The following is an 8,746-nucleotide window of genomic DNA, read 5'->3' as shown; positions in this document are numbered from 1 at the left end:
GAGTGTCTCTGGGCCACCCTACCACCTCTATCAGTCTTGTGTTCATGAACAGCAGGCCAGACATGGAGAGCAGGTCCCCTCTGTCCAAGTATCCTAGTAGGGAGTCCACTTAGGATCATACATCCACCACAAATATGGGAGTCATAGCCCGGCACCGCACCTAGATCACAGGGGCAGCCACAGCTGCAGGGGGGGCACTCAACCAGTGTCCAGGTCTCCCAGGCCCGGTGGGCTCATGGGCTGATATGCCTCAGCAGTGAAAGGACTCCACAATCTTACAGTATTTATGATGCCCGGGGGCCAGGCCAATCTCTACAGCAGTCACAGTTAGAGCCGGGCTGCCTCGGGCCTCAAACAACAATCAGCGGGTGCTGAGGCATGCCCATCGGCCCAAACCCAGTAGCTGCCAGCTATCTGTTCCTGCTCACCAAATCGCCTCTTGGTGTATGCCTACAGGGCAGCGGCCTCCACTGGCTGCCCTCCATAACAGTGCAGAAGCCCGACGGCCTCACTTTCAGCACCACCTTGTTCTTGGGCTGCGCGTATCTCACAACTGTGACCGTATTGGGAACCACTGAGCTCAGGGGTGGCCACCACTGGAGGCAGTGCGTTCCCCTCTTTGCCCCATACAGCGGCAGGATCCGTGCTGCCTCTCGGCTGCACCTCCACATGGTGCTCTGCGACCCAGGGGCGGTCACCATAGTTGATCCCTGGTGCCTCCACACATGCACGGCTCTCAAGGTTGCAGCATTGTCACTCTCAGTCTCAGCGGCTCTCCCCAGCCGCTGCTTCAGCCCTGCCTCCTCTCCAGTAATCCTCGGCATCCTGGTATCGGGGGTGATCCCTCTCAGCCCCTGGGACCAACCAGCCACACGGAGGCCCAGGTACCAGGGGAGGTAAATTCAGCAGTTAGGAGGCGTCAGATCAGGCACCACCTCCACACACACCATCTCGACTAGGGGGGTCAGGGCAGTTGGGTAGGGTGGGGAGGATGGCCGGAGATGGATCTGATTATTACCACATTTCAATTACTGGGGACGGAAGATAAGCGACAGATGTCTAATCGACCATCTTGCCTGGCCACGCCCCCTCCAACAGCCCACTTGTCTTCAGTGTGTTAAGAGTGATGCTAACTCACTACTGTGTCTCATGTGATGGTGGCCCTCTTACATGAGACATAGCATACAGTGCACTTTGGGTGCAGTCACTGAGCAATACTTCCCCTTGGTAAGTTGGGAATGTTCAGTTACATGAGTTAGAAAACATTACTGTTGCCATCAGTATTTGTGCCTACATGTTGGCATGTTTACCTTTCACTTTTGTAGTATCATTTACACTACTGTTTTACACATGATCAACCTGTCTTCATAGGATGATGTCTGGTTACATCACATATGTGTCTGAACCAAACTGTTTCAGAAAATAGTTATATGTGCTGGGTATACAGTTCATGTGTTACCATAGACAGAAGTATGTAAACATTAGTTGGTGGATCACACATGCCCTAAGCCATTGCTCAATGTCAGAAGTCATGTCCAATTGCCAAAGCAATGAAAGACATGACAGGTAGACCTAGAGTAATTTCTCAAAATGTGAATTTCCATGCCATCGATGTAGAATTATTCAGCTAGTTGATTTGCACATGTTTATTGGTGAAGGTTCATTAACTGACTGGGAGTGGTATGCAGAAATGTGGGAATCATATGTGAGTGTGTACACTCAGTAATACAATGGAATTTGTGTTTGCATAACAAAAAGGTACAGTGATGTGCCTTCCTATTGAGAAACAGATCAAACCACATGTTCATGTAATGGGGATTCACTGAGCCTCAACTACATTCAATGCACTATTGGCTTTTAGTTATGCAATGTTAGAATGGTGTTCTCACCTGCACCGATCGAGAATGGTGATTTTCCTAGGCCTAGCTGATTCATTATGCTGTGGATAATTATAGACAATTCTCCCAGACTATTCTGACAATGGCATATTAGGAAGTTACCATTGGGAAGTTTCTACAGTGCGACATGAGTTTTTCCATGCCACCTTATTCCTGCTACTGTACATCTTGCTGCAACATAGCTGTATTAGTTGACCATCATTTCATCATGATGTGGTATTATGTATATGAACATTTGCTGATTGCAGGGCCTTGTGTGAAATCTGTAGGAATAAATTTGGCATTGCCATATTATTTAATGACATCAGGTTATTGAGGTATGCTACAAGAGCCAAAACATTCAAGGTGACAAGGTCTCCTACTTCATACATGGTGTTGGAAATGGCCCTCTTTGCAGGGTCATCCCCAGTATTTTTGCCTCCTTCCTCCTATTTTTTCTGACCTGTTGTTGGCTTTAGGACTCTGGGCACTTTACCACTGCAAGCCAGTGCTAAAGTGCACATGCTCTCTGTGTAAAGTGCGCTGTTGATTGGTTTATCCATGATTGTCATATTTGATTTACTGGTAAGTCTCTAGTAAAGTGCACTAGAGGTGCCCAGGGCCTGTAAATCAAATGCTACTAGTGGGCCTGCAGCACTGATTGTGCCACCCACATTAGTAGCCCTATAAACATGGCTCAGACCTGCCACTGCAGTGTCTGTGTGTGCAGTTATTAACTGCCAATTCAACTTGGCAAGTGTACCCACTTGCCAGGCCTAAACCTTCCCTTTTACTACATGTAAGGCACCCCTAAGGTAGGCCCTAGTTAGCCCCATGGGCAGGGTGCAGTGTATGTTTAAGGTAGGACATATACTAGTGTGTTTTATATGTCCTAACTGTGAAATACAGCCAAATTCGGTTTTCACTGTGTAAGGCCTATCTCTCTCATAGGTTAACATGGGGGCTGCCTTTAAATATCCTTAAAGTGCAGATTCCCTTTGAGAGCAGATCAAAATGTGGAGTTTAGGGTCTCTGAACTCACAATTTAAAAATACATCTTTTAGTGAAGTTGGTTTTTAAATTGTCTGTTTGAAAATGCCACTTTTAGAAAGTAGGCATTTTCTTGCTTATACCATTCTGTGGCTCGGCCTGTTTGTGGATTGTCTGTCTGGGTCAGTTTGACAGTTAGGCTATTTTGTACCTCTCTAGAAAGTGACACAAAAGGGGGCGGGGTGTAGCCTGCATATCCTGATGAGCCATCTGAGCTAGAGAGGAGGGAGGAGTGGTCGTTCACACCTGAAAGGACTGTGCCTGCCCTCACACAATGCAGTTTCCGACCCCCTGGTGTGCCTCTGGACCTGGCCTGGACAAGGAAGGATCCTGCAAAGACTTGCGACTTTGCTTTGAAGTTTGCCATATTCAAAGGCAGAACTGGGTATAAGAAGAAGACCTAAAACCCAGACTTTTAGAATCTTTCTGGAATCAAGAGGAACCTCTGGAAGGAGAAGAGCTGTAGAGCTGAAGGAGGATTACTGTCCCTTTGCTGTGCTGCATTGCTGGACTGGCCTACAGTTGCTGCTTCTGCCTGAAAAGAGTGCAAAGGGTGAACTTTGCTGTGTGTCCTGCTTGAGAAAATTCTCCAAGGGCTTGGAGTAAAGCTTGCCTCCTGTTGGAAGTCTTAGGGACACCAAAGGCTTCAGTTTCCTCGACCTGCAGCACTGGTAACTGTGTGTTTTGTGCTGTTCAAGAGGAGAAACCACTGCAATGCCACCAATGACGCAGCTGGCCTGAGCCCGCACCGTGACCTGCCGATGCCACACGGAGTTGCATTGCCCTGCTTCGCACCGCGACCCTGGTCTCCCTGACGCCATCATCGGACGACTTCACCAAGCCACTGCTCGCACCGTGACCTGTGGGCCCCACAATCCGGCATCGCCTGCTCACACCTCAGCCTGGGCATCCCCGATGATGCCACTCCTGCTGACACCGGCGCCGCTGCCTGCACCGTGGCCTGTGGACACCGCTCGTGAGGTACACGAAGCACCATCCCGTCCCGCACCGCAGCCCCAGTCCACCGACGGCAGCATCATCGACTCCTGTATCGTCACCAGGCATCCTGCCTGCACTGTGGCCTGTGGACACCGCTCGTGGAGGGCACAAAGCACCGTCCCGACCCGCACCGCTGGCTTGCGCCTACCGACGACATCGCTTCAGCAACAACGACAACGCTGCCTGCACTGTGACCTGTGGACACCGCACGTTGCACCGCCCTGCTTCACACTGCAGCCCTGGTCTGACCGATGCCCTCACCGAGCCACTGCCCGCACCGTGACCTGTGGGCACCGCACGTCGCAACGTCCCGCTTTGCACTGCAGTCCCGACGCCATCCACGCCAGCGCACCTGACTTCATCAGCCTGGAGTTCGATCCGCAAAGCGTGTGACCTCAAGGGCTCGATGACTCCGGAACCGACACCACAACGCTGCTCTCCGGAGCTCACCGCAAGGGTCACAACGCCCTGCAAATCCAAGGTACTGTTTGTGGGTCTTCCCGACACGCCGCAGCTAACCTGAACTGCTAGTTTTGTGGATCATGACGCCGTGATAGCCACAGGTGGAGCTATCGACTTCAAGGAACTGTATTTTTGAGTAAATCTTGCAGAATTCATATTTTTATTACTGTATGTTGGATTTTTATCGTATTTGGTCCTGTTTTATATAGATAAATAATGGCTCTTTTTCTAAGACTGGTGTGGTGTCCTTTTGTAGTGTTTTTACTTATTACTGTGTGTTATGTGCAAATGCTTTACACAGTGCTTCTGAGATAAGTCTGACTGCTCGTGCCAAGCTACCAACGGGGTGAGCAGAGGTTATCTGAGCGGGTATCTCCCTTATCCTGACTAGAGTGAGGGTCCCTACTTGGACAGGGTGCAAACCGACTGCCAACTAGAGACCCCATTTCTACCAGGGTATTGGAATTGGACAACTTCACTCATGCAATTGGAGCTGTCTGTGATTCTTACTTTACTGTGGGCAACTGTTAAACAGGTCATGTAGCATGCATGCATGTGGCCGTGACAATGTTGGAGCCACTTTAGTGGACCTTGTAGCTGGGGTCCACTGTACATTATAGTAATGTCTGTGATCAAAGCTGTTGGTCAAGTGTGTTCTGGCATATGCAATGAACGTATTTTTATTTGTCATTGCAGCATCATCCCAGGCAAGCAGAGGAGACAGGGCCGACATCTGTGGGGAAGCAGCTGGCCATGGTATCTCTGGTTGTGACACTACAGGCACGGAGGGAGCCAGTGGCCCAGAAGATGAGGGAAGTGCCACAGAGGGCACAGTCTCAATGTCTTCGTCATTCGAGTCAAGCTCCAGTGGACACTCCCTAGTGGTGGTGGGACTTACAGGACCAGTTGTTTCACCATCCTTGTCTGCCACCCATACTACCATCTCCGTCCTCCCCCTGCTGCTTCCCACCCAGTTGACTTGGTCCGCTCACCCAAGAGGGAAGCCGTCTCCTTCATTCCAGGCACCTCACCCCCTGCTCCCCACAATGCCATGAGTGAGGAGGCTGCTGACATCCTGAGAAACATCTCTGAGGGTCAGACGGCACTACTGAATGCATCCAGGAGCAGGGCAGCCATCTGCAACAGATGGTGGCCTACCTGGGAGGTATCCACAGTTCTATGTCTGTGCTACACAATACCCCCAGACACGACACCCACAGACCCATCCACAACCCCCAACATATCCACAGACACGACACCCACATCCAAAGACCCATCCACCACCCCACCATATCCCCAGGCCCCACCCCCACAGACCCATCCACCACACTCTCAGAAACCACCCCCACAGACCCATCCACCATGCCTACTACACCCCCAGACACCACAGACCCATCCACCACCCCCACCATATCCGCAGACACCACACCCATACCCACAGACCCATCCACCATCCCCACCATACCCCCAGATACCACATCCACACCGACAGACCCATCCACTACTCCCAGCATACCCAGCACATCCACATCACTCACCACCAAAAAACGCAAATGCCCAAGCTCACCCACACAACAAACACCTGCAAAACACAATCATCATACTTCAGACATGCAGACAGCAGCACCAAAAACACACAAACCCACACCTGACACTTCCACTCCCTCAACTCCTTATCCCTTATGGACACTCTACCCATTTTCCCAAGGAGAGTTTATTATTTGCCCTTGCCCTTACCCCTGTCAAACCGCCCCCTCCCAAAGCCAAAGGGACCTCGCACACATCCCAACCCATCCCTTCCCCATCCAAGTCCTCCCCTGTGAAACCTGATCCCCTCCCACTAGACCCAGCCATACCCCAAAGAAACCAAAAAACAAGGACACCCCTCCCAAAGTCAGGCCCGCCCATCCAAAAATCAAACCCACCCATCCCAAAACCAACCCAACCCCTCCCAGATGACATAATAGAGGCCCACTAGATGCCCCTTTGTTGGGGAGATTCCCATGGCAACGTTTTGAGAGGCAGGTTTAGTGGCACAGCAGTGTGCTGGACCATATATTGGACTGGCCACTGCTCCTTACTACATGTGTTTATTTTTTCAGTTATAAAAGAAGTTACTAGTTTTCGTACACATTCGTCCAGCCATTACTTTTCTACCATCTTGATGTTCATGGATACTTTGGGATGTATGACTACAGTTGTGTTTGTTTCACCCTGATGAAGATCCATTTGATGTGGTTGGTATGATCTGATCTTGAAACCAGTGCTGGAGTCACCCGTGACAAGGGGAAATGTTAAATAGATGGATATGTGGGGTGTAATCCAATTGGGGTTGGCATTGAATTGGGTGATATTTAATATGGTAAGTATTTCATCTTAGCTTGGCCAATGTCAACATCTATTGGGTTGCATTTCTCCTTATAATCTGGGTTGGGCATTTGTTTAATGGGTGCAAGCTAGAGATTTGTTGATCCACACATGGAGGGTGTTCAATTGTCATACCTGTGTATACATTTTAATAGACTTGTCCATTTTCATGTGTGTACCTTACATTTACTTTATCTAAATGTGTGACCTATGCTGTTACTGCTGTATTTTTTCATGACTTGCACTTACACATTTCCAACATATGCATGGCACTTGGTTATACTATTGGTTGTTCCTGATGTACTCCAAGCCACAAGTGCTGTGCAAATAGTGGCTTTGAAGCATGTGCAAAGTCTAATTTGGTCCAGGACACCAGCCTTCCAGCCGCCTACACCCCCCCCCATTAGAGGCAAACTTGTTATGCAGGGATTCTTTACATTGTGACGTTTGAATGTTTATCACACTGATTATTTTGCTTCCCATTTACCTAACATTACCTTGAAATGTGGGTGATATGTGGATTTTCCATTGCAGTGATTTAGCAGAGAAGGTGTGTTTCAGTTCAATGACTCTTCCATACAGATGTATCTTTTATATCACAACAGGCCATAGCACATGGGCAATGTGAGGTGTCACTTAGATTAATACGTGTGATATTGATGAGGAGCTGCTGTTGTGTGGCACAATTTAATACAGACATTACTATCCCTGATTATGGGATGTGCACACAAATTTGTAGAGTGCGGCTGTGCAATGTCAGTAACCTGGCCAAAGAGGGCATCATAGAGCTGTGATTGGATCATACATTGAGAACAACTCTGCACTGGAGTCCAAAACATATCTTTAGCCCTGGGACCACAAACCCCTTACAGGTCCATGGTGGGGCATCCATTTGCAGTGGAGTTGATGGAAATGGATGTGTTTAGCTTACCATTGATTGTGTCCACAATGGTGTCGGTTTTGGGCATTATCGAGCAGCACAAGCAGCGGAAATACATGTATGCAACCGCATGCATTGTAATATGGAGGTTGGACCGCCAACACTGCAAAGGGGTTTCCGTCGCCACTGCCAAACTAGTAATCAGGCCCTACGTTTTCAGAACAGAAAGCTAAGGGGCATATTTACAATCCCCTAGTGCCACCTTGTGTTGTCCTACCGTCATTTGTTTACACTAAGGTGGCTTTAAGAAAGCCTTTCTCCACGCCGTATTTACAAAGTGGCACAATGCTTGCGTTGCGCCACCCTAAACCCTTGAGCCACACTATGCATGTGCCAGGCAAAATGTTTGCAAGGGGGGCGTTCTGACGCAGGAAGGCCCAAAAAAATGGTGCAGTAAAATTTACAGTCCACTGCACCATTTTTTCCATCATTTTTAATGCCTGCTCAGAACAGGCGTTAAAATTACACACTTATTTTAATCAATGGGCCTCCCTGTGCTTTGCTGCACTAGCGTAAAAATGTATGACGCTAGTGCAGCAAAGTGCCAGAATAGTGACAAAATTGTTGACTCTATTGTCCTACGATTGCCATGGTGCACCACATTGTAAATACAACGCAACATGGTGTCGTTAGGCGGCCCATCTGCGATGGAAGAAAGGTGCTGCATCGGGACCAGGAAAATTTGATTTTTTACCCCAAACGACTCTACTCCAGTTAAAATTAGAGGCTAGCAAGCCAAATAAGGCCTGGCCAGGCATGGAGGAAGCTTTTGTGGGGTCAGGGCTGCTAGCGCAGGAGCGTTAATAGAAATTTTGATGAATATTCATGTACTCTGAGTAATGGATTTGTGTCGAAAATGTAATAATATGGAGAAAAATAATGCACGCATTTGAAAGTGTGATCACAATGAGTGGCCACCAATGTTCACGAAGTGTACTTATTAATGGCTTGTTAATATGAAATGTTGAGCATATGTTTGATTAATGTAGTAATACATCATATTAAGGGTTATGCGTTATGTAAATGCTTTATTAATTGAAATCCTTAACTT

This window comes from Pleurodeles waltl, chromosome 4_2 (genome assembly GCF_031143425.1).
Source record: "Pleurodeles waltl isolate 20211129_DDA chromosome 4_2, aPleWal1.hap1.20221129, whole genome shotgun sequence".
NCBI classification, from domain to species: Eukaryota; Metazoa; Chordata; class Amphibia; order Caudata; family Salamandridae; genus Pleurodeles; species Pleurodeles waltl.
This window is presented reverse-complemented; position numbering follows the sequence as displayed.